This window comes from Phyllobates terribilis, unplaced genomic scaffold (genome assembly GCF_046119375.1).
Source record: "Phyllobates terribilis strain yellow unplaced genomic scaffold, ASM4611937v1 Scaffold_3__8_contigs__length_932513732, whole genome shotgun sequence".
Taxonomy (NCBI): domain Eukaryota; kingdom Metazoa; phylum Chordata; class Amphibia; order Anura; family Dendrobatidae; genus Phyllobates; species Phyllobates terribilis.
The window spans coordinates 291194812-291222310 of record NW_027362763.1 but is presented as its reverse complement, the minus strand read 5'-3'; the positions used below and the strand labels follow the sequence as shown (position 1 = coordinate 291222310).

The 27499-nt window shown below is 42.9% G+C and overlaps 1 protein-coding gene across 3 annotated transcripts in view; it reads left to right on the top strand.

Annotated features, from left to right (window-relative positions):
- Window positions 1–27499, top strand: part of PLD1 (phospholipase D1) — a 309620-nt gene that overhangs the window by 114716 nt on the left and 167405 nt on the right. For 2 of the 3 annotated variants that reach the window (XM_073674904.1, XM_073674902.1), the window contains exon 1: window positions 22494–22619. The exons of the other annotated variant lie outside the window; for it this stretch is intronic. The gene's annotated coding sequence lies outside the window, so the exon portion shown is untranslated. Of the gene's footprint in view, window positions 1–22493; window positions 22620–27499 lie in introns of those variants that run through there. 3 annotated transcript variants of the gene reach the window in all.

Here is a 27499-nt window from a genome sequence, read left to right as displayed (position 1 = left end):
TCAATAGAGATAGTCAAACTTGGACATGTCTATATATATGTATCTCTCCATCTATAAAAGGGACGGGTATATAAGGACTTAGAGCAGACATGATCAAGATAGATCCCCATTCACATGAGTAGAAAGAATAAATTAGGACGATATAATACAGTATATAACTCACCAAAGAAATGGTATATTGAGTTGGTATATTATACTCCACACAACATCTATACAAATCAAGACATGATCAGAATATATCTATATTCACATAAATAGAATGGTATATTAGAACAGTATATTATACTCCACACACATTTGTACAGATGTATATGATAATGGCACACATCATAAAATTTACATATTTAAATATTCACCAAGTACAAATATTAAATCCTTCATACAGATGTGATTGTAGATGTTCACAGAACTGTTGGGACGGTTCCTGATGAGGATGCAGGGAAGAAGATGTGACAAGGAAGAAAAGGAAGAAGAAAAGAGGGTCCTAAACAACATAGAGGGGAAAATATATTAAAAACGAATAAAAAATAGATTAAAATCAAGGTTCAACCGTAAGGACTGGCGACGACGGAAATATAAGAGTTGCACGTATACGATTATATATATGAGTAAAAATGGTGGATGATCAAAGGAAGGCTACATCCATTGGGATGTAAGGTATTTAGAGTCCAGATCCAACGGGACTCCAATTGGGCCAATTTTTGTCCAACATTACCTCCCCGTATATTGGGTAAGATGGAATCAATCCCCCTAATTTTGAAGAGCGAGGCATCACACTTGTGATGGATCTTGAAGTGACGTGGTATAGTTTTCAAAGTAGATGTGTCCGTGTGGTCGGCAGCAGCAATAATCCCCAAAATATGTTCGCGGATCCGTATCTTAAATTGACGGGTAGTCATACCTACATAGATAAGTCCACACGGACATGTAGCAAAATATATCACATTTTTAGTTGTACACGTAATGGATCTATTAATTTTGTAGGTCTTAGATCCATCTGATTTAAAAAATGTGTTACTACGTTCAACATTGGGGCATGCTACACACCGACCACACGGAACACATCCACATCTCCTTGCCTGCCCATCCAAAAAGGTAGTACCCACAGAGCCCTCATAGTGTGAACGCATTGTTCTACTGCCATATACTAGACTATGCCGAGAGGTAAATCTTGCCCTATTATATGCCCTCTTTATCATGCGGCGGCTATAGCCACGAGCATAAAATCTCTCTTTAAGTTCTTGGGCCTGCCTTTCAAAATCAGCATCAGTGGAGTAGATCCTCCGGATACGGAGGAACTGCCCCACTGGTACCGATTGAAGCATGTGTCTGGGGTGTGAGGACGTAGCATGTAATAGCATATTGGTGGAAGTAGGCTTGCGGAAAACATCAGTTTGTATACAATTGGTGTCATCTCTCCTCAAGGATACATCCAGAAACTCTACATGATGTACATTGGACTGATAAGTAAGATGGATGTTACGATCATTGATATTCAAATGGCACATAAATGCTTGTAAGGATGATTTGGGTCCCTGCCAGATCAAGAGGATGTCGTCGATGTAACGCGTCCACAGGAGGACACGGCACATAGACTCCTCTTGATCCGAAAGGCAGAGGTCCCTTTCCCACAGCCCCAGGAACAGATTGGCGTAGGCGGGAGCAAAGGCCGCGCCCATGGCTGTCCCCTGGAGCTGCAGAAAGAAAGACCCCTTGAACACAAAAAAATTATGACTAAGAGTGAATTTGAGTAGTTCTAGAATAAGGTCAATTAGAGGTCCCGGTAGGGTAGATGTCCCCAAAAAGAATTTTACAGCTGAAAGTACATCTGCATGTCAAATATTGGTGTAGAGCGACTCCACATCCGCAGTCACCAGGATGCGAGTCAATCCACCTATTTACATGCTCCAAGAAATTCCCCCCTCCTGAAATAATAGGGCGACCAGGAGAAGTAGCAGCATCTTTGTGGATTTTGGGCAGGAGGTATAGTGTAGGGATCATAGGTTCAGCTACCCAAAGGGCAGAGGCCAATTCATTTGTAATAATTTCATTGTCCACTGCCCTATTAATGATCGATTTGAGTTCAGCCACATAGGAGATAAGGGGGTTATACGTTAGTTTTTTATAGCAAATCTTATTGTTTAATTGTCGATATGCCTCTTTCTCATACATTGACCTAGACCAAATAACAATATTACCCCCTTTATCTGCTGGTTTATTAATATATCGGGCAATTTTTGTAAAGCATTTAACCTATCGCGTTCATCCTTAGATAGATTGTCACCCGACTTTAAGAGGAATGACTTTAAGGTAATTACATCGTCCTCTAGTATATGGCAGTAGAGCAATAAGAGGTGACAATGAGCAAGTTAGATTTATCACTAACTTTCACTCGCAATTCCCTCATATGAGACATATTAGCTCCATCATGGCACATTTTGAAGGCTGATCCTGTTATTTCGAGATACATCCCTGACAGGCCTTCTATTACCATCAGACGCTCTAAGAATCTTCGTAATTACTTGGTGCGTTCACACTATGAGGGCTCTGTGGGTACTACCTTTTTGGGTGGGCAGGCAAGGAGATGTGGATGTGTTCCGTGTGGTCGGTGTGTAGCATGCCCCAATGTTGAATGTAGTAACACATTTTTTAAATCAGATGGATCTAAGACCTACAAAATTAATAGATCCATTACATGTACAACTAAAAATGTGATATATTTTGCTACATGTCCGTGTGGACTTATCTATGTAGGTATGACTACCCGTCAATTTAAGATACGGATCCGCGAACATATTTTTGGGATTATTGCTGCTGCCGACCACACGGACACGTCTACTTTGAAAACTATACCACGTCATTTCAAGATCCATCACAAGTGTGATGCCTCGCTCTTCAAAATTAGGGGGATTGATTCCATCATACCCAATATACGGGGAGGTAAGGTTGGACAAAAATTGGCCCAATTGGAGTCCCGTTGGATCTGGACTCTAAATACCTTACATCCCAATGGATTAAACAAAAATATAAGCTATGTACCCTTCCTTTGATCATCCACCATTTTTACTCATATACATAATCGTATACGTGCAACTCTTATATTTCCGTCGTTGCCAGTCCTTACGGTTGAACCTTGATTTTAATCTATTTTTATTCGTTTTTAATATATTTTTCCCTCTATGTTGTTTAGGACCCTCTTTTCTTCTTTTTTTTCTTCCTGGTCACATCTTCTTCCCTGCATCCTCATCAGGAACCGTCCCAACAGTTCTGTGAACATCTACAATCACATCTGTATGAAGGATTTAATATTTGTACTAGGTGAATATTTAAATATGTAAATTTTATGATGTGTGCCATTATCATATACATCTGTACAAATGTGTGTGAAGTATAATATACTGTTCTAATATACCATTCTATTTATGTGAATATAGATATATTCTGATCATGTCTTGATTTGTATAGATGTTGTGTGGAGTATAATATACCAACTCAATATACCATTTCTTTGGTGAGTTATATACTGTATTATATCGTCCTAATTTATTCTTTCTACTCATGTGAATGGGGATCTATCTTGATCATGTCTGCTCTAAGTCCTTATATACCCGTCCCTTTTATAGATGGAGAGATACATATATATAGACATGTCCAAGTTTGACTATCTCTATTGATATTGTGATCTGTTGGTGTTTCAAGGGTAGAGTCACACATCTATGCTGTAACTATTCAGTGCTGTTTGGCTTTTCCTCTGTCTTCCCTCTTTTCACTTACCTTTGTGGTTTCTGTATCCAATATATAATTGTACCAATGTTGCAGGGTAAATTTACTTTGGTTGCACGTCTCTATCATGTATTTAATGCTCAGTGACATTTCTGACCAGGCACGCATGCGTGCTATGCGTTCCTTGGCGCCTGCCGGCTTTCTGTGTCTCCAGTAGCGCCCGATGTCAGTGCTCGTCAGCCCTGCCGCCGGATGTCATATGACGCGGATGCCGGCCGGCGTCTCGGTTTCTATGGTTACGCATGCGTCATTTCCGGTCCTCGGCATCTCTTGGCGCCTACATATACAGATGCATCTGTCATTCCCTCATGCCCCCTGACGAAGGGACACCGAAACGCGCGTCGGGGCCTCCGCTCCACGTGTGCAACTCCTCAATATAGGCCCTTGCATTCATCTGGTCGTCCTCTGTTGTCTGCCTGTGACCCCTGGTATGTATATACAGGGCGCTTTGCGGACCTTACATGTCTGACACATGACTTCAGATGTATTAAGTTGAATGAATAATTCATTAATTAAATAAGGAAGGGCACTATATTGTAAACCATATTTTCTAAGTTTTTGGGTAATTTGGTGCCACAGCTAAAATACAGACAGTATGTAATCTGTTGCAATCTTACTCATGGTACCATCTTTCAGGACCTTGCACATTAGATATGAATGATTAATTATATATGTACATTCATTAATTTCAGTGTTGCCATGTGGAGCTGCGTGTCTTAGGTTTTACCGGTTGTACTTGCACTTTACCCCTTTTTGTGCTTGTCATTATTCCCAAATAAACTTTGATATACCTTTCTAAAACTTAGAGGCTTATGTATCGTCGTTTGTTCTTGTGCTTTCTCATTAAAATATATAAGCAAACATTTAGCTTAGCAAATATTTTGCATTTAACAATCTATTTGTTGTATTCAGTATTTCTCTTGTTTACAGAGGTTCAGTCAGGGCCGGACTGGCTATATGACCATTCTGGAAAATTTCAGATGGGCTGGTCAAGCAGTGGGATGCCTTGGCCCGCAACAGTTTCAACTTTATTAACTGTAGCAAAACTGAGAGCCATCAGCTTCCGGCTCCATCACTTACTCAGGCACTACTCCATCACTATGCGGTATTATGTGGATTTGTAGTATTTAAGCTTATATAGCAGTAGTATTGGTACTTATTAGTCTTACAATAAATTTTGATTTGCTCCAATGTCAAGCAGGGTAATATTTGTAACAGAGACCCCTATCTGGGGAAGAGGGTGCTGGGGTGGATGGCTGCATGGCCATGTTTGCTTTATAAGCTAGGGCTTAGTTTTAGTTCCAGCCTGGCTCAGGATGCAATTATTATATTGAAGCTGCAGAATTTTATCTGTTGTTGTAGGATGTTATCAGATTCTCCTAGACCTTTGCTCGGTCATGATGAAATAAGGTATACTTTACTCATCACAATTCCATCAGCGTTGGCTATAGATGATATAGAGGTAACAGTTGAACCCTGACCCTGGTGGCTAAAGGCCTCTCCTCTCTATCTCATAAGAAGAATCCAGTGTCTTAAATGTCACTTGGTAGCTGGAGGACCCTGTTGCAGATTTTTCATTGGGGCCTATAAGTTTTAATTTGGACCTATACCTATACTAACAACTACTGCATAGTTGCTATTTCTTTTAATATTTATATTACCGAATATACATACCTCAGTATTTAAATTGCAACAACAAAAAGAAGGGTAGGTTGTGGAATTAGAGAAAATCACTGTTTTGACAGACATGTTAATGATATGCAAATGATGAAGAAATGGAACAAAATGTTCAAAATATCTCAACTTATTCAGTATTGACTAGTAGCACCACATGCAAAAATACAGGCACTTACATGCCCTTTTTTGTTCTCACTGAGGTTATTAGTTGTTTGAGGAATGTTCTACCATGCTGAATGCATTTGGGAATTTAAGATCAAGATCCACTGCTGGCAGCTCCCTTTTGAATATGCTGACCATTGACATGCCAGATATGCTTGATGGGAGACATATCTGGAGACGCTGCTGGCCTTGCTTGTATGTTTTGGCCATGCAGGTTTTAACGACCAAAAAATATACACTGTGCCCCGTGTATAAAAAATACACTGTACACCCTGAATATAAATAATATACACCATGCTACCTGAATATAAAAAATATACACTGTGCCCACTATCAAGCATAGTGTAAAGTGAAACTGGCTCAGTTGCCCTTAGCAACCAATCAGATTCCACTTTTCATTCCTCACAGACTATTTGGAAAATGAAAGGTGGAATCTGATTGGTAGCTAAGAGCAACTGAGCCAGTTTCACAGATCTAGTTTTCCCCCAAATCTGTTTTCTTTTCAGATAATTCAGATAACACATAATGGCAAATAATTTAAATACAGATCAAAGAAAATGGATTTTAATAGAGTATTGGAAATCTCAAAATGCTGAAACCGTTAGAGCAAATTGGGTTGAAACATTTGGTACTCAAGCCCCAAAGAGATAAACCATTTACCGCATTGTGACAAATTCACTGGCTCAATCCTTAATACTCCAAAAATTGGTTAACCCAAAACAGTCTGTACAGAAGATAATAAACAACTTGTTGCTGAAACATTTGTTCAGAGTCCAAAAAGTCCACCAGAAGAGCCTCTTTGGAATTAGGAATTTCACGAGCTTCTATCATGTGAATCCTGAAATCTATTGGGTGGAAAGCTTATCGTCCACGTCTAATTCATGGTTTATTGGAGGATGATCCAGACAGGCGACTGCAATTTAGTGTTTGATAAATCTCCCCCTTCATAACCTTATTACACTTTCTGTCCACCTACTTTTGTATAAAAAAAATACTCCCTGCCCATAGATTATAACAAATGCACTATGTCCCCTGAATACAAAGAAAACAAAATAAATATTATAATTGAAATAAAAATAAATCCCGTAACTCCTGTATGTAAATAAATAATATACACCATGCACACTAATTATGTAGAAAATATACATTATGCCCCTCTGAATATATAAAAAATATACAATGTGTCCCCTAAATATATGAATAAATTAAACCAAATATCCACTCACGTCACAATGGACACTCCTACGTGGCCACGTATTCTGCCTGCTCTCGTTGAATGATGGTGGTTGTGCAATGACATCATCTTAGAGAAGATGTGAGGGCAATAAGCAGGAAACTGAATATGGCTTCCTGCAACGCTGCTGCTTTTTTCACGTGTCTGCACTTGTGGAGGCAGTCAAATAAATCAGTGGCATTGCAGGAAGCCATGAGCGGCTTCTTGCGTTATGTGCTCCTGCCCCCAGAGTGTTGTGGCGCCCCTGGGGCACCTCGTTCAACATGGTGGTTACTTATTTCAAACAGTATATACAATTATTGTTAAAATATTATAATTTTCACTGTGCCTATTCTTTTTCATAATGTGAGATTTTCCTCCTACAACTATCAGCTGTGTCAACACTCTCATGAAATAAATTAACAGTTTCAGATAACCACTTAGGTGCTATATTAATTGTCACGTTTTTACATGATTTTGTTCTTTTTGTTACAACATAATTATTGACTTTGTACAAGAATTTAAATAGCATGTAGTCTTATATAAGGACTAAAAGGTAAAGATTTGCTAGTGTCTGTAAGCTAAAACATTAAAGAGGTTATCCTTTATCCCAGCGGTTGGATCCCCAGCAATACAGAGAACGAGGCTTTGCAGAGCCCCATCTGAAATGGAAAAGAGGGTGAGCATGTGCACCTCCACTTCATTCAATCTCCATTGGACCCTATTGGACTGCCAGACATAGACAAATGCTGTACTCTGCTTTTTATGGCACTGCCATAGACAATGGTTGGTGGGGTGATGTGTATACTACTCCTCTTCTTCAATCAGATGGGGGTTCAGCAAAGCTTCATTATTGGAGTTGCTCGCAGGTCTTATTGCCGGAACTATGAGCAATCCTGGGACGTATAGGGGATAACTTTAAACCTAAGGAAAATCTGATTAGAGTGAACTTACAGGTTATTCTCCAGTATGTGAATGTGACGCCCTGCGGCTGCTGGCTGTCACACAACTCCTGGGTGTTGCACAGACGGATTCTCCCCAGTGGCCTCAATACATGCAGACACCTCCACCCAAGTCCACTAGATGGAGCCCTGTCAGGTATATATATATACTGGAGGGTGGAGTTCAGGAAGTCTGTCAGTGGGAAGCAGTGAGTGTGACATAATGCTGCAGCACCAGACAAAGTCTGTGAGGCTGAAGGCCGGGCTAGGCCCAAGCTGCGGGCTAGTCTGGCCAGTGAGAGCCTAGAGTGGGCTAGAAGGAGAAGAGAAGAGCCATGAGGGACAGAGGAACCACAGAGGGTTCGTCCCCTGATGCAAGCCGGGCACCGGGCCCGAGCCTATTGGGACTTCCATGCCCAGTAGGGAATCCGGCATACTGAGGAGGATTTCATATCCCTCAGTCTACCCGTGAATACCGCACATTCAGAGGACTAGGTACCACGAAGGCCCCAGCATCCAGGGAGAGTGGTAACCAGTGGGAAAGCCCTCACCGCCAAGCAAGACGGGTGAGAGAAACATCAAGGAAGCTAGACCCTGTTCCAGGCAGGTCAGAAGGCCAGGGAGAGAGACAGGAGGATACAGAAAGGAGGCCTTACACCCGCTCACTGGGGAGCAAGTCCAGAAGTGCACACCACCTACAAGTACCCCGGACCGTACTGGACTACCATCATCAGTAAAGGTACTGAAGCGAACGCCTGTGTGCGTGTCTGTTCTTCCTCTGACCCGGCTGGGTCCCCTCTCTCCTGCATCCCTTCACACCATCCCTGCCTCGGGGGCCCGCTCCACCTGTGGGGAGCAGAAACACCTCAGCTGCCATCCCAACACCCCCGGAGGTCTGAAGCAGCGCTGGTAATCATTACCAGGTACCACAGGTGGCGTCACAAACTATTTACTTTATTTTTATCTCTATCCAAGTTCCAATCCCCTTTTTCAAGAGTGACCCCAGGGTACGGGCCCGGGAGCCGACCATCGCGACATCCCCAAAACCAGGCAAAGGCCCGGGTACCGAGTCGTCCCCATCCCCTGGACGCGTCATGAATTTACCCTTAAAAGAGTTGTAGACTATTAGAACAAAACATTCTTAAAGGGAATCTGTCAGCAGGTTTTTGCTATGTAATCTGAGGACAGCATAAGGTAGGAGTTAAAACACAGAATTCAGAGATTTGTAATTTATCAAGCTGTGTGCTGTTTACTTAAAGTGAAGGTTTTATCACTAGGACATTATCATAGCTGTGACTAGCTGGCACGTGAGCAGTCAGTCTGACCACACCCCCTCCTGTAATAAGCAGCTCACTGTCAATAGACTATGCACATACAGAAACTTGTGTGGGTGGGGGCTTGCTCAGCTCTACTTCATGCTGCATTTAAGAACTCTGATTGTATCACAACATCTGCACCCAGTAAACTAAGTGATACATCGTTGGGTTCAGGTTCTCTTTTCCTGCATCATGCTGCTCTCAGATAAGGTACCAAAACCTGGTGATATATTGCCTTTGAATGGCCAGATGTCCTAAGTAAAATAAAAGATTATACTCTCCTGCCTGCGCTTGCTTAACCTTGTTATGGCCTGTGAGCGCGGCAGCTAATCAGCGGCCGCTGATGGGCTGCAGTCTATTCTATTTTATAAGTGCGGCCATTCGATCGGATGGAATATTGATTAGCTGCAGCCGATCAGTGACCACTTACTGCTCATTTCAATATCTAATCAAGCCCCCTTCTGTGTCTATAAAATCGCTGTGACAAAACAGGAGAAAGGTTTCGCTATTGAAATCAGCAGTCAGCCAGCCCCCTTCACATTATTTCAATCATGTGCTGACATAGGAAACACTGTCCAGTGTCGGTCAGTCTACGAAAGAAAACATTGTGTATGAGCAAGTTGCATGAGTTACTAACTTATGCAGAGTTAACTACAATTTTTTTTAGCTGGAAACCCCTTTTTAAACGAATTTTATTTACAGCTACTGATATTATTTTTTACTTTTTTATCTGAACTTTAACCCCTTAACGACCTTGGGATTTTCCGTTTTTGTTTTTTGCTCCCCTTGTTCCCAGAGCCATAGCGTTTTTATTTTTTGGTCAATATGGCCATTACTAATTTTACCATATTGTGTACTGGAAAACAGGAAAAAAAATCCAAGTGTGTTGAAATTGCAAAAAAATACAATTCCACAGTTTTTTTCTTTTTTTTTCTTTCCACGTTCACTGGATGCTAAAACTGACCTGCCATTCTTATTCTTCAGGTCATTACGAGTTCGTAGATACCCAACATGTATAGGTTCTTTTTTATTTAAGTGGTGAAAAAAAAATCCAAACTTTGTTAAAAAAAAATGGCGCCATTTTCAGATACCCCCGTAGCATCTCCATTTTTTGGGATCTTGGGCTGGGTGAGGGCTTATTTTTTGTGCGCCGAGCTGACGTTTTTATTTATACCATTTTGGGGTAGATCCGATGTTTTGATCGCCAGTGTTGCGGCAACCAAAAAATGTAATTTTGGCGTTTAGAATTTTTTTCTCGTTACGCCGTTAACTGATCGGATTAATTCTTTTTTATATTGATAGATTGGGCGATTCTGAACGCGGCGATATCAAATATGTGTATGTGGGAGTTTTTTTTTATTATTTTATTTTGAATGGGGCGAAAGGGGGGTGATTTAAACTTTTATACTTTTTTTTAATGTTTTTAAAAACAGCACTGGACAGTGACAGTTTCCTATTACAATGTTAGATAAGGCCTGGAGTGCATAGAAAGAGGACATAAGGTGAATTGTGAGCAGTGCCGCATTCTGGGGTGTCCCTAAAGTGAGAGGAGACTGAAGGTAAGAGATAGTGAAATCTGGAGAAGTGACTAAGAGACAGTGATTTTCCGGAGATGGGTCCTGGGAGAGGACGTCTAGCCACAAAGCCCAGAACTTATAACTCTTGAAGGTAACGGGCCTGGACATGACTGAGTATGCCAGACGAGTAGAATGCCCTGGGCGGGAGTTCCAGAGCGTCAGCACTAGAGAAAATAAGTACAGGCCATACTGGCACATTAGCTCCCTTAACCCCTTTACAGCCTGGGGCGTAACAGTACACACCAGGCTGTCACCCCCTGTTCAGCGTGGGCTCCGGCGCTGAGCCCACACTGAACTGGGCACATGTCAGCTGATTTATCCAGCTGACATGTGCCCGCAACAGCCGCGGGTGGAATCGCGATCCACCCGAGGCTGTCAATATGTTAAATGCCGCTGTCAATCTCTGACAGCGGCCTTTAACCGCGCCGCGCCGGAAGTGCGTCACTTACCCTGCCCATCGGTGACCCCGTCAAGTGATCGTGGGTCACTGATGGGTGGGCATGACAACCCTGGGTCTGCAGCAGACCCCAGTGGTTGTCATGTACTGATCGCTATGAGCGCCACCTAGTGGTCGGCGCTCATAGCACAGGAGCATTTCTGCTACATAGAGGTGATCTGCTCATCACCTCTATGTAGCAGAGGTGATCGGACAGTTGCTGCTTCTAGTCTCCTATGGAGACTATAGAAGCAAGCAAAAAGTGTAAAAAAAATGTTTTTAAAAATATTAAAAAAATATATAAAAGTTTAAATCACCCCCCTTTCGCCCCATTCAAAATAAAATAATAATAAAAAAAAAAACACATACACATATTTGGTATCGCCGCGTTCAGAATCGCCCGATCTATCAATATAAAAAAAGAATTAATCCGATCAGTTAACGGCGTAACGAGAAAAAAATTCTAAACGCCAGAATTACATTTTTTGGTCGCCGCAACACTGGCGATCAAAACATCGGATCTACCCCAAAATTGTATCAATAAAAACTTCAGCTCGGTGCGCAAAAAATAAGCCCTCACCTGGCCCCAGATCCTGAAAAATGGAGACGCTATGGGTCTTGGAAAATGGCGCCATTTTTTTTTTAGCAAACTTTAGATTTTTTTTTCACCACTTAACTAAGAAAGAACCTATACATGTTTGGTATCTACGAACTCGTAATGACCTGGAGAATAAGAATGGCAGGTCAGTTTTAGCATTCAGTGAACGTGGTAAAAAAAAATAAAAGAAAAACATCTGTGGTATTGCACTTTTTTTGCAATTTCACCGCACTTGAAATTTTTTTCCCGTTTTCCCGTACACGATATGGTAAAACCAGTAATGTTGTTGAAAAGTACAACTCGTCCCGCAAAAAATAAGCCATCACACGGCCATATTGACCAAAAAATAAAAACATTATGGCTCTGGGAACAAGGGGAGCAAATAACGAAAATGCAAAAACGGAAAATCCCAGGGTCCTTAAGGGGTTAAAGGGAGAGAATACACGAAACTGCTGGTCAACTAAAGGACTCTTGCTAAACAGTACTGTAGTGTCGAGCTGGGTTGTGGTGAAGAGAGTAAAGAGGAAAGGTGAAAATAGAGGACAAGAGGGTAAAGAGGAAGGAATTTATGTGCGGAAAATACTCCCAAGTTGTGAAGGAAACGTTCATAAGACACTATACCCGCTATCTCTTGTATATATTCCCTACCAAGTTCTCGTTTACTAAAAAGTTTTTTTGACTGGTGGTCTCCCTCATTGAAATGTCCAACATCTGGTCCTGGCAAACCAGCATCATCGGTTACATGTTACCTGCACAGGCGTAGCACCCTCAAAGGACAAGTCCACACACTGAAGACCCCCACTTTCATGTAACGTGTCGGTGCGCCCTGTTACATAACAACAGAAGTTGTGATAATAGGCTGGCCCTACTCTGGTATCAGGGCCTTTGTAATGAGGGAGAGCAGAGAACCTGATTATTGGTATACGGAGACTGTTTAGATTTCTGCATTTTAAGGGGACCCGTCAGCTCTATTAACATCTACAATATAACTGAGTTCTCCATGAAATAACAATTCTGGAGCATCTTTCCTTTACCTCTGCATAGTGCCGTTCCTTTGTTATTCCTAAATGAAAGGTGTGAATAAATAGACAACTTGGTGTTACCAGTCCCCTTGTCAAACGTACTCTGAATTTGTATAGCAACATACCACCAACTGGTAAAACGTAGTTTTAAAATCATTCAATCTAATTGCCTTTAAGAGGACCTGTCAGCTCTCCTATCTGCTTTAGAAATTAATATTCCCCATGAAATTCTGGAGCTTCATTTATTACGACTTTTCATTGGGATGTTCCTTTGTAATTCTTTCTGAAAATGCATCAATTGACAACTGGGTGTTACCAGTCAAGGGAGTGTCTCTGCACAGTCTGACACTGTCCAGTCAGCGCAGACAGATTCAGAATGTCTAAGGATACACCCCTTTGACTAATGAATAGTAATACCCAGTTGTCAGTCGTTTATTATGATAGCTTAGCAGCTCACTGTGGAAAATAGGTAACACACTAAAAACTGCAACTGATGCTGCCGGTTGCTGAACAGAATTGAGATCCTGATCCCGCACTCCCTAGTGGCTCCTGAGTGAGCTGAGATAGCCCTAACCACAGACTAGATGATGGCAACTTAGACCTATGCTGTCCAAAAGGCCGTCGAGCTGTTCACGTTCCTCTTAAAGAACCGGAGGGCAGAGCAGAGTGCAAATTACCTACAGAAGGGAAAGTGTGCTGAAAGAGAGAGAGATCCCAGAGTGAGTAAAACAAACCATGAAATATCCTCAAAAAATTATTAAATACGTACTGTTAGAGAATATGCTACCTACTTCCTAAAAAGAAACAGAAGATAGGTGCAGGGTAAAGAACATAAACAGCAGAGAGGTAAACCTTAGCTGGTCTTTCACTGACTGGCTTAAACTACAGAAGTACGCCTGGACATCCAAATGAGACTATCACCAGCTGGAAATACTAGCAGGGGGCAAGTATAAAAAGCCGCACCCGTAAGGTGATAGGGCAGACAAATGAGTAAATGAAAACCTGTTACCCTAAAAAATACTGACACAAGGATAACAGAAACTAAACAAATGGAGAAAAGGTGCATCCGCTGTGGCTTGGTGAACAGAGAAGCCGACCACAATGTACAGGCTCAAGGGTTCGAACCCAGATGCTTGACATCGTTGTGTAGGCTTCACTTTAGTTAAAAATACCTTAAAGGTTGAAAAAGGTTTTGTACTAATGCCCCTTCTCTTTATCCTCTCCCATCCCTAGTTGAACTTAATGGACGTGTCTTTTTTTTAAGCTGTACTAATTGTGTAACAATTTAAAGGGGTTGTCTAATTTCATAAAAAAATGATCTAATGCTTTAAAATAGAAAAATAAGCAGTACTTGCCTACTAAAGCCCTTGCCAATCCAGCAGTACTCTCCTGCTGCTCACACCAGTCTCTATTGGTGGTGCTGCAGCAGTGACATCAGTTCCACAACAATTGCCTACCTCAGCTGATCAACAGTAGAACAGTATCATGCCATCTACTTCAGCACCACTGCTGAACTCAGTTATTGGCTGCGGCAGTCATGTGTTGTCCCCACTGCAGCTCTGTCAAACACTGGTGGAGAGCAGGGAAGGGGAAGCGCTATAGCTTTAATTGTTAAGTATGGATTTTTTGCTTTAAACAATTGTACTAAAAATGATTAATTTAATGATCCTGTTTGATTTAGCCATCTTAAAGCACCACTACAGCTGTTTTTTTATTTTTATTTCACCTCTGGTATGGTATCACTAATGTCTGTTCCCTGCCATTACTAAAAATACCAGCCACAGTCTTCTGCTCTTCCCAGCGCTGCTTCAGTCTTGCATCACCATCTTGTGACAGCAGTTCCCGATTGAGCAGAAGTCAGAGATACCGGTCACAAGCTCCCAGTGTAAGTCTGTAAGAGCTTTGTTCTGGCTCTCAGACTTACACTGAGAAGGGACCTTCAGTTCGACCAGCAAACATTGGAGCGATCCTGCAGGTCACAACTTGTAGAAGTCTACTGGAGTAGCGTAGGGAATAGCAGAAGATGGCAGCTGGTAGGTATGGTAGGTTAGGGGCAGGGAACATGCATTAGTGATACCACTCAAATGTGAAATTAAAAAAACGCCAGATTAATTTCAGCTTTGATTTAGCCTTTGAGAAGGGAGTTATTAAGATTATTAGGATTGCCAGGTACAAGATCACATTCCAAAATAGATACACTAGGACATGTGCACAGGCACTTGTCTTGATTCTGTAAAGATCTATGTGCATCTAAACTTTCTGGTGATAGACATCATGGAGGTAGGTGTGCAATATAAAAATTAGGATGAGACAAAAACAGTTGAGTCCAAAGGAGGTTGTAAGGGTATGTGCCCACGATCAGGCTATTGCAGCACTTTGGACGCAGCGTATTTTCGCTGCGTCCAATGCACTGCATCCAATCCGGCAGGTAAATCTGCATGTGTTCATTGAACACGTGGACTTACCACACACTATCCATTCCATGGGTGAAATTTCTGTTGCGGAGACTAGTGTCTCCGCAACAGAAATTGACATGCTGAAGCTCCTAAAGCCGCCCTGCTGGTGAGTTTACGCGGCAGCTAATAGAAGGACAGTGGGCATAGGATTTCTATAAATCCCATCCTCTTTGCTTCTACTGTGCAACACAGCAGTTTGGACGCAGCACAGGTTAGCTGCGTCCAAACCGCTGCTGGAACGGATCGTGGGCACATATATTTAGATGCTGAGGGGTGAATCCTCTTTTGTACACGGAGATGATGCTGAAGAATTGTCAGTAATAGTGGCCACGCTGCTAGGTTAAAAGAATCTCAGAGGCAAGGAGATTAGTTTTGGTAGCTTTATATGACAAAGTTTTTCGAGGTTGTATAGACCTCTTCATCAGGTCAATTACACATGTAACTGGCCTGACAAATAGGTCTTCTGGAAGTCATTTTGGTAGCTTTTATTGACAACGCATTTCGATCTCCTTTCCTATGAGACTCTTTCCATCCAGGAGTGCAGCCACTATTGCCAAAAATCTTCCAGCATCATCTCCACGTACAATTGATTTTTATACAGAGAAGGGACTTAACTTTGAAATATGCAGGAAAACTTTTCATTTTTATTTCTCAAGAGTTTTGCTAACAAGGGATTTTCTTATTACAAAGCTATATTTTCCAAAAATAAGATACTGGAGTTTGAAATACTTTATTACAGATGCCATTGTCTTATGCAAGGGAAATATAGCGTTGTTATGCGCAACGTTTGCTTGTGAAACCATTGGGTCATCTGTATTTGGACTTTCCCAACGTAGACAAAGAACACAAGTTCTGGGTATAAATATAAGTAAAAAGTTTTCACTTTGTATTAGCTTTCTTGGCTGTTCTCATGTATGTTGGAAACATACACCTCTCTGAATTGAATTTTCTATGAATAGCTTGCTAAGCATCTGCTGTATAGTCACTTCAGCTGCCTCACACCAAAATAGAAATCTGAGCTTTGTAAAAACATTTTGAACAAAAACAAATCCAACCACCTTCCAACATAGTGTAAATATGAAGTCAGGGGAAGACATGATAATTGTCTGGTTATATTACTGGTCTCTACAATTGTCATGTATAGCAGAATGTCATGTGGCCATGTATAGCAGAATGTCATTCAGATCCACTGCCTTTTTTATATTTCGGGGCCCTGCACAGTGGCAAATCAACAGCCTTGTATAGCAATGTAAATGAGATTTTCCAAAACGTATTTACTGTACATATTGTGTCTAGATAAATCTTCATCCACTTGACGACAATTCATTTTGCAGAGCTCTTTAGACTTCATCCTTGCAAATCATAACCTTTCCAAAAAAAAAACAAAAAACGGAGGAAGTTACATTTTAGAGGCACTAGTTTGTGCTCGCACATTGCATTAGTGTGCCACAGGTCGAATTGCCACGGTTTTGCAACAGGGTAATCAGCCACATGGATTTTCAGGTGAAACATGTTAAAAATGTGTTTCACTTGTAAAAATTAGATTAGGCTTGATAAAATTTATCACACCCAAGTCTTCCGTGTTCAAGCTCTGCCATTGAGGCACAATCAGGGTGCATCCATATGTTTCATCTGCCAAAATCAGAGGCTTCGGTTCCTATTAATCCAATGTGTAAAGTCGATGTTACCTGAACGAAAACTATGAGTTGTATTGAATTTTGAAACTATAAACGATCTGAGCACCGAGTCCATAAAGTGAAGATAATTCCATGGGCTGAAGTGAAGGTTTAGCTTCATCTTCTGACATGACAGAATATTTCATCAGTAGGGTTTTATTTTAAAAGTGTTTATTAAAGGGGTTGTCACATCATCTGTCTTGAGGAGCACCATGCTCCCCTGCCTCTCAACTTCCTGCTTCATGGTGTGGTGCATGCACTCCTGATTGACTGACTGTTAAATCCTGCTTAATTGCTGCCCAAACGGCTTGCTTTCCAATGCAGCAAGCAGAGGCAACTAGATCTAGATCAGCATTTACAAGCTGTGTACCAAAGAACCTGTGAGAGCTTGCCTAGAAGTGCTTTTAAGCTCCACTCCAGCAGCTTTTTTTTTATTTCAGCCCTGGTGAGGTCCCTGACCCTAGTCTTATAATAACTTACCGCCACCTTCAGCTCTTCCCAGTGCCACTCCGGTCCTGCGCCACAATATTGTGACTGCAATTTTTTACTGACTGTAATGTAAGTCTATGAGGTCCTTGTTCTGGTTCTCATAGACCTACATTAAGTTGTGACTTCCGGCTCGTCCAGCAAATACTGGAGCGATCTAGCAGGTCACATACTGTAGAAGACAAACTGGAGCGACGCCGATAACAGAAGAAGATGGCAGCTGGTAATTATGAGACTGGGACAGTGAACTTAGATTAGCCACTCCAGCATTTAAAAAACCATTTAAACCGTGTTAATTTTACATGCATTTTAATATGCTGAAAATGTGTTTAAATAGGCTCTGTCACTTGCAATGAATGTTGTGACCCTGTGTTCCTGGGATATGTCCTCCTCTTTCCTGTATATAAGTCAAGTCTTTCTGACTGAAGTGGACATGGTCCTCAGACTCCTGTAGAAAAGAATCGAAGACCACATCCACTTGACTAAAAAAGACCAGATTTACATACAGGGAACAGACAGCCATATCTCAGGAATGAAGAGGTGCAAGAACTAAAGAAAAATGTCAGATTCATGAGAACAGCAGCATTTAGGGCAGCATGGTGGCTCAGTGGTTAGCACTGCAGCCTTTCAGCACTGGGGTCCTGGGATCAAATCCCACCAAGGACAACATCTGCAAGGAGTTTGTATGTTCTCCCCATGTTTGCGTTGGTTTCCTCCAGGTTCTCTGGTTTCCTCCCACACTCCAAAGACATACTGATAGGGAATGTAGATTGTGAGCCCCAATGGGGACAGTGCCAATAATGTCTGTAAATTGTCTGAATTGTAAAGCGCTGCAGAATATGTTGGCACTATATAAATAAAAAGATTATTATTATTACACCGGGTAAAAAAAAATGACTTGCCAGTAATTGGATGTTTTTCTCCCTTATATGAGCCGACATTTCTGCCACCAATTTTGTGAATACCCTTGGGGCCATTGAGAGTCCAAAGGAGAGGGCTTGGAATTGGTAGTGGGTTAGATGTCCCTGAAAGTTGACAGCCACGCTGAGATATTTTTGATGCTTCTGAAACATCAGAACGTGATAATAGGCATCCTGGAGGTCTATGGTTGCCATATAGCATCCCGGGAACAGAAGTTTTACTGCCAAGCCAATTGTTTCCATTTTGAAATGTTTTGTTATTAAAAATTGATTTAAATGTTTTAGATTTATAATCGTCCTGAAGAATAGGTCTGGTTTCCTTCTTAAAAAGAGAGGACTGTAAAAACCTTTTCCTATGTCTCCCTCTGGGACTGGAGTGAGCACTCCCTTCCCTATTAGCAACAAGTCTTCCCATTCTAGGGCCTTTTGACCTATCTTTGAGCACTGGTCTTCTGTGACCATGAACCTTTCTGAGGGTAGGGTACCAAACTCTAGGTTTAACCCTTCGCAATACCCACCGACTTTTAAATGATTTTTTCCTGCCTGGGAAAAGATATCATTAAGTCTTCCACCTACCTGAGTTCTGACATCATTGTCTCACAGATCTCTTGGGGAGCTCTGATAATAAAAACTATCACCTACGAAGTTGTCTCCTCTGTTCCTGGACCCTTTCCATTTCGGGTCCCTTTGTCTCAGGGACATGACTTGCCTGTTCTTTCTTGATGATCGAAAAGGGTTTTTTGAACTTCGGAATGCTGGTTGTTAAGCACGTGGTTGTGGAACCATTGTACCACGGTCCGGTGAGAGCCTGGAGGGGCTTTACTAAGCGACCACCTGGTTCTTCACTAGAGCCCCTGATGGGGGGGCAGGGATAGCAGGACCGACCAGGAACTGGTTAACTGAAGGACGTGCGGCTTGTTAGACAAAGCAGATTCAGGATAGGGCTGCACAACTGGTAGAGAGGACAGGCTCTGGATCAGTAACACAGGATAGGTTCAGGAACACAGCGCGGACTCAGGTGCAGGATCACAGGTGCTGGTTCAGACTGGACAGATGAGATAGTGGTACAGGTGCGTACAATGTGGATCAGGCTCAGGACTTGGTAGAGGCAGGACACGCTCAGGAACAGGTTACAGCAGGACGGACAGGATAAAGTTCAGACAGGACGGACAGGATCAGGTGCAGACAGGATCAGATTCAGGGAACACAGGGACTTTACAACTAGGTAGCAGGAATACACACTGATAGCTAATATTGCTAAGGCACCTCCCAATAGGGGAGGGTGCCTTAAATATCAGACGTCTCCCAGTTATTGGCTGGGGATGTTTTCAGAAGCGTGTGCACTGCCCCTTTAAGAGGCAGGGAGCACACGTACCCCTAAGCACACTCGCAGGAGACCTGCATTCTGTGCGCAGGGCCTGGAAGGAAGCAGACACTGTGGGGAGCAGAGCAGCGTGGGAGGGAAGGTGAACATGCCAGTGTCCCTGCTGAAAGGAGGAAGGGGACTCGTGCACGAGAGCCGGCCCTGTTCTAACACTGTTAGTGGGAACCCTTGTATTTTTTTTTTTTTTTTAGTCTGAGGCCCTTTCCAAGATTTCGTCCAGGGTTGAACCGAAGAGGAACTTTCTTTCACATGGGATACCACAGAGCCTGGGTTTAGAATGAAAATCCCCCATCTAGTTCTTAAGCCAAAGAGGCCTTCTGGCTGAGTTCGAAAATGAGCATGCACAAGCCGTAAGCCTAACTGTGTCCTCAGACGGGTCTGCTAGGAAATTTCCTGCCTTCACAATAGTGGGAGGCTTTCAAGCAATTGGTCCCTCAGACACTTGTTCCTAATCTGGATTCTAGTTGATTAAGCCATACACTATAAGATCTTGCTGTGCAAGTGGCCGCTATGTTGGGCTTAAAGGCTGCTGCCCCTGATTCCCAGGCCTTCTTTAGAAAACTTTACACTTTCCTATCTAATGGGTCCTTCAACATACCAGCATCATCAAAGGGGAGTGCAGTATTACAGGGTACTTCAAAGACTGCAATGTCTATTTTAGAGACCTTATCCCAGATCTCTGAGACCTCAGGATATTTCATTTTAATTACTCCAGAGATAAAAGCTTTTTTATCTGTTTTTTTTTCCCCATTATTTCTTACTCAGAGAGGCTATGTTTTTGTGGACGGAAAATATTTAGGCTATGTGCCCACGTTGCAGAAATGAAGCAGAAAATTTCTGCTTCATTTCTGCAAGTCCTCTCCCGGGAAAATGCACGCGGAATTCCGCACGCGATTATTGCGCGTTTATCGCGCGTTTTCCACATGCGGAATGGCTTTGCGTTTTTTAATGCATTGCACAAGGCAATTCCGCTTGCGGAAACGCAAAATTAATGGACATGCTATGGTTTCTTGCTACCTTTAAGATATGCTGGGCCCCTTGAACCACTTTAATGATTTTTTAATTTCAACCTTGATCAGTGATTTCATACTTTTCCATAAGGAAAGGGGATTCCTCAGCAAGAGTTTTTTTTCAGTACAAGCTTGGCATAATCCTTTACTGTGGGCAGATGACAATTTACTTTTACATAGTGCACATTCCTTTTGTTTTATTTTGGCCTGTGCCTTCCTAGGCCTGTCCTGTAATACATACATGTAAAAATACAGGCATTAGGGGAATCTGTGTAGGGGAAACCGCTGGACTCACCCCACCTGACGCAGGAACTACCAAGGCGCTGATGCTGCTTCTTCCGTAGGCTCTCCTGGCTGGTTGCTTCATCCATTTTGGAATATTCCTCCAGCTAGGATGATTTTGCCATGAGGAGTTGAATTTATACCAGGCCATCAGGCCATGCTTTTCATCCGGATTGCCACCAGGGATATTCCTCCCCCGGGGAGACACTGCACAATTCCAGCCTGTGCTCCCTTCCTCTGGAGATACCGCATCGTTTTTCTGCCTCCTGGGGATACACTGCGCCATATCAGGTGATGTTCCCAGAAGTGACGTCCGCCGCTGCTCCACTGAGCCCTGCCATGCTCCCGCTTCTCACTGATCTTCTGCTGGGACCAACCACCCCAGGGAAGACTTCTCTTTTCCTCCTGGCAGATGCTGGGGAACTATAGGTCTCCCTCAAGGACAGGAAACTACTGAAGTGTACAGAGAGGCTCTGCTTTTAAAGCTGTTGATTTCTTGTCCTTGGGGCAGATCCTCTCTCTCCATGGTGTTATCGTGGGGAAGGGAAAAATACATACTTGGGGCAAGTAACTGGGAATTTAAAAGTAAGTAAAATTGACCCTTATTATTTTGTTTTTTTTTGTCCAAGAAAGAAGGCCATTACAGAGTTACTAGAGAAATGTTATCAACCGTAGCATTCTGGTTATAAGCGCAAGTGACTCTAAACACTCCGTGAAAAAGCAGCGATTCTACATAGAAAAACATCTGCAAAAAATGGAAAAGAAGCCGGCGAGGAGAGGTGTGAACGCGGCCAGGTGGAGAGGTGTGACCGGGGTCTCCAGGGGCAGCTGACGGGACGTTCTGCATCTCCACCATTACTGGGGCTCAGGAACTGTACTGGGGACCAGGAACCGTACTGGGGACTTGCTGGAGTAATAAGAATAGTATAGTAACTAATAATTATGCTAGAATACAAATAATACATAATAATCATAGAATAATAACAATACTAATGTAATAATAGTATAATATCAACTGCTATAATAATGGTATAATATAGAATAACAACAATAATATAGATAATATAATAATAATTATTATAATAATGTAATAATTGTATAATATAAACTAGCATTATATACAATAACATAAAACACGCCAGGAGTGGGAATGTCGGGGTTACTCGCACAGCCTTGTGCAGGGCTCCATGTGTGGTATGGGGAGTGCCAGCTCTTGGGCACAGCACGGACATGTATAGTGTCAGGTCCCGCGCAGTAGGCGGCCGGTCCGGGAGCCGGCGGGCTCAGCTATACGCGTCCATACATACTCATAGACTGCGCGTTGTCTTGGAGAGCAGGTAGCTGAGGGAGGGGCGGGGACACCGCCGGGTCCTCACACCGCAGGTTACAACACGAGCAGATAAGTTATCATTTCCCCCACATGCAGGCCCCGCCCCTCACTGACGTTTAACAGGTGGGCGGGGCTATAAGTTTTCCTGCGGTGTAATAGGCCGTTGAGCCGGCGGGGCGGGGCCAGCGGCTCTGAGCCTGTGGGGAGTTGGCCGGTTCCCCAGTTCTCAGTGCCGTCCGCGCTCAGCAGACTCCTGTTGCTCTTTGCTTGGATTGTTGAGAGACTTTCCTGGAGAGCCGGCTCAGCGCACAGGCAGCAGGATGTCTCCTCCGCTCCCACAGGGGCTGCAGGTGAGTGACCGGCCTGGAGCTGCGCACAGCTTCATACAGGGAAGAGCCTTACTGCACTCTTAAAGGGACCTGCTCACTATTTAGTCTACTTGCTGCTTGTGCTGTGAGCAACCATTTCAGACTGGGTGACTGGGGAGTTCTCAGTGTCTGACACGACTCTGCCCAACTTCTGCTCTCTAGAGACACTTATATGCACTTATCGATCTGGTGTCAGCACTTGGATATTTAGGGTTACTGTCCCTTTAACACTTCAGTCACAGCAGTATATACATTCCTGTGTGACATCCCCATGTCAGGCATTATCACTGTCCTCCTGTATACCCTCACTGTTCCTGTGTCAGGCACTTATTGGTGGGCGCCATTTGTAGCAGTCCTACACTGGTCAGCCAGTGGTCACGTCGCCACCACTTGTAGGTGTATTTCTGTATTGCGACTGTTCAGGCTCACGCATGATGTACTGTGGGTAAGGGGCAGAGCTTGGCATACTTGTAGACGTATTGCCCACAGATAATTGTGTCTGGCCGCCAATCGGGTTGTGGTGTTTGTCATCCAAAATCCTGTAAAGCATGAAGCTAGGCGCTGATTGGTTGCCCCAGGTAAGGTGAAGGTTGGGTGCTCATCGGATTACCCTATAATAGAGACGTTCTCAGGATTTTTGTCTGAAGCCCCAAAAAACAGGATAAGGAGAAAACCCTCTGACGGAGCCATTACCTGTAATAAGTCACTTTGTACTTTGTCTGGCCTACTTTCTGGTGGTGATGGTGATCATCCGTTTAGTAGCATTGACTACCAAGTTTTTTCTGTCTGCATAGATGGAGACGGATTACATTGTTTCTTCCTTAAATCACTTCTCTTGCTGCCAGGTTTTATATTAAACCAGTATCTGACGTTCTCTTATGTCTGCCTCCGCAATGGCAGCCAGATGGAGTACAGAGAGACGCCATCTGACTCATTATAGTGAATGGCTTTGTCAAAGGTTTCAGTCTGATTCCCATTTTTATGACTTCAGACGGAAGCCCCTGACAGAGCCTCGAATGTGAGGTGAAACATAATGAGAAATTACATTTTTCTGTTCCCGATAAATCTTCAACTTTGCAGTCTCCATGAATATGACACCATTTTCTGTTTCACTAAGATCGATACTGGGTAGATATCTGTGGGTAGTGTGTTCTGCAGTGTGGTTGTACTTGGCACAGCAGTCTGCTTTCATTCACGTCTTTAGGATACATTCAGGATATCCACAGCTATAGTCTTCTGTGGTGTAGGCCAATAATAAACGCCATATGAAAGGTGTCCTGACCTACTTGGAAAAACCAGTTCTGCTGAACATCTAAGAAGTCATGCTCGCTGCTGTCATTATGGCTGTCAAGAAAGGGATTACATACATTTCCCAACAAAGCACCTCTTCTCTGTTGTAAAATAAACCTGACCAATGGCACAACAAGTGTTTTTACAAGTGTTATAAAGAGCACTGTGATAAAGTGTGTGATGGAGGGGGCCTCTCCTGGGACCTCATCGGTGGCCAGTACAACTGTATTGGACTGTTTATACGTGATGTTGGAAGTCTCCCATTGTAGTAATCAGTGTGTGTCCTGTGAGCCAGACCTCAAAAATTAGGACATTCTCCCAGAAGCTCTGTGGCTTGTCAACATGTAGTTTGGCAAATTCCAGTATGGCTTTTTTATGATTTGTTTTCAACAATGGTGTTCTCCTTGGTCGTCTCCAATGAAGTCCACTTTGGATCAAACAACGACAGATGGCGCGATCTGACACTGATGTTCCTTGAGCTTGAAGTTCACCTTTAATCTCATTAGAAGTTATCCTGGGCTTGTTTGTTACCATTCTTATTATCCGTCTTTCATTTGTCATCAATTTTCCTCCTGTGGCCACGTCCAGGAAGGTTGGCTACTGTTCCATGGATCTTAAATTTCTGAATAATATGTGAACCTTTAGTCACAGGAACATCAAGCTGCTTGGAGATGGTTTTATAATCTTTATCTTTAACATGCTTGTCTATAATTTTCTTTCTAATCTCCTGAGTCAACTCTTTCCTTTGCTTCCTCTGGTCCATGTTGAGTGTGTTACACACCATGTCACCAAACAGCACAGTGAGTATCTGTAGCCCTATATACAGGCCCACTGACTGATTACAAGATTGTAGACACCTGTGATGTTAATTAGTGGACACAACTTGATTTAGGGTATGTGCACACAATGCAGAAATGAAGCAGAAAATTTCTGCAGCATTTCTGCATCTCCCTGGCAGAAAAAACGCATGCGGATTGTACATGCGTTTTTCCTGCGGAATACATGCGGATTCACATGCTTTTCGGCATGCGGATTGGCAAGCGCTTTCCAGGCGATTTTAGCATCACTTGGAAAGTGCCTGACAACTAGGTCACACTATATAAATCCATGCAAACAGCATGGATTTATATAGTGTGACCGTATAAGAATGTTTAAAAATAAAAAAAATAAAGCTATACTTACCCTCTGATGCCCCAGTGTGTGCTGCCGCGTTCGTTCCTGGCTGCCGGGATATCGCGAGACACTGCGCTGAAGGGCCTGCGGTCACATGACTGTGACGTCACCGAAGGTCCTTCAGTCTTGCACGCGAGCAGAGGGAAGGAGACCGGGGGCCGTCAGAAGGTGAATATATCTTTATTTTTTATTTTATTCTTGTTTTACAGCTTTTTAAATGGTACCTGGGTGTGGAGGAGAGTCTCATCTTCTCCACACTCGGGTACCATCCGCACATTAGAACGCGCCAATAACGCAAGTACAAATGCAGTCTTGCGGAATTGGCGCGTTCTAATGCAAGTCAATGGTGGCGAAAACGCAGCGTTTACGCAAAATTAATTGACATGCTGCGGATGTGGGCACAGCACATGCGGATTTCAATTGGGGAACATTGCTGCCCTTCTACCATGCGTTTTTAATGCGTTTCCGCAGCGTTTACGCAGCTGCAAAAACGCCGCGGAAACGCATTAAAAACGCATCGTGTGAACTCAGCCTAAACATGTCCTTTTGTCACATTATTTTCAGGGCTACCATCATTTCTGTCCAGGCCTATTTCATGAGTTTAATTTTTTTTTAAATTCTGTGGAAGCAGGGTTGAAAAGCAAGGTCTGACTTTCATTTGTTCATTTTCATAGATTTTTAATTTATTATTACTTTTGTCAGATTCAAGTTATTTCTGTGACCATTGTGGGTTTTCTTTCATTAAACGAGGGGTACCAACAATTTTGACCACGTGTGTATACATATGTTGTATAATACAGCCTTAATATACTTATTCGGGTATGTACATAACACTACATGAACTGGTCGCCAGCCAGTATGTGTATAGTCCAGACAGAAGCTATTCACTGCATGGATGGTATGAACATTAATTTGAAGAAAATTTTAATATGGGCCAAACTAGTAGTAAGTATGTTGAGGCGATAGGCCAGTCTAAAGAAATGTGTTTTTAGGGCACGCTTAAAACTGTGGGTATTGGGAATTAATCGAACTGTCCTGGGTAGTGCATTCCAAAGAATTGGCGCAGCACTTGAGAAATCTTGGAGATGGGAGTGGGCAGATTGGATTATGGAGGATTTTAGTTTTAAGTCATTAGCAGAACGGAAGGCACGGGTAGGGTGGTAGACTGAGATGAGGGAGGAGATGTAGGAGGGTGCTGAAGCATGGAGCACTTTATGGGTAAGAGTTATACGTTTATATTGAACTCTGTATTGAAGGGGCAACCAGTGCAATGACTGGCACAGGGAAGAGGCATCGGTGTAGCGGTTGGTGAGGAATATGATCCCTGCTGCTGCGTTCAGGACGGATTGGAGAAGGGAAAGTTTAGTAAGAGGGAGACCAATTAGTAAAGAGTTGCAATAGTCCAGAGGAGAATGAATAAGGGCTACCATAAGAGTTTTTGCCAAGTCAAATGTAAGAAAAGTTCTGATTCTTGAAATGTTATTGAGGTGGAGCGAGTGATTTGATTATTTTGTAATAATGCAGGGGTGATGTCCCCAGAAGAGGTCTATAATTGGGTGTCTTCAGCATAGGGATGGTACTGAAAACCGAATCTGCTGTTTGTCCAATAGGAGCTGTGTATAAGGAGAAAAGGGGGCTTAGGACTGAGCCTTGAGGACCCCCGACAGTAAGGGGAAGGAGAGAGGAAGAAATGCCAGCAAAAGATACAGTGAAGGAGCGGTCAGAGAGGTAGGAGGAGAACCAGGAGAGAACAGTATGCTTGAGGCCAATAGAGCGGAGCATAGTGATGAGGAGCTGGTGATCCACAGTGTCGAATGCTGCAGAGAGATCCAGGAGAATCAGCAAGGAGTAGTGACCATTAGATTTAGCTGTTAGTAGATCATTAGAGACTTTAGTGAGGCTGGTTCAGTAGAGTGTAAAGTGCGGAAACCAGATTGTAAAGGGTCAAGAAGAGAGTTATCTTAGAGATGGCTGATTAGACGGGAGTGGACCAGACGTTCCAGGAGTTTAGAGATAAAGGGAAGATTGGAGACAGATCTGTAGTTAGCATCACAGTTCTGGTCAAGGGATGGTTTTTTAAGTAATGGATGTATGCTGGCGTGTTTAAAGGAAGAGGGAAAGATACCAGATGAGAGGGAGAGGTTGAATATTTTAGTTAGGTGAGTGGTGACCGCTTGAGAAAGGGACTGAAGGAGATGTGAGGGAATATGGTCACTGGTGCAGGTGGTAGGGCGAGAAGATGCAAGGAGCCTGATCACTTCTTCCGTGACTAGTCCGAAGTCAGAAAGTGAGCAAGGCAAGATACCATGTGGGAGGGAGGAGCATGCATAACACTTGGGGATTGGGAGAAAATTTCCTGTCGGATATGGCCAATTTTTTCTTTGAAATAATTGGCCAGA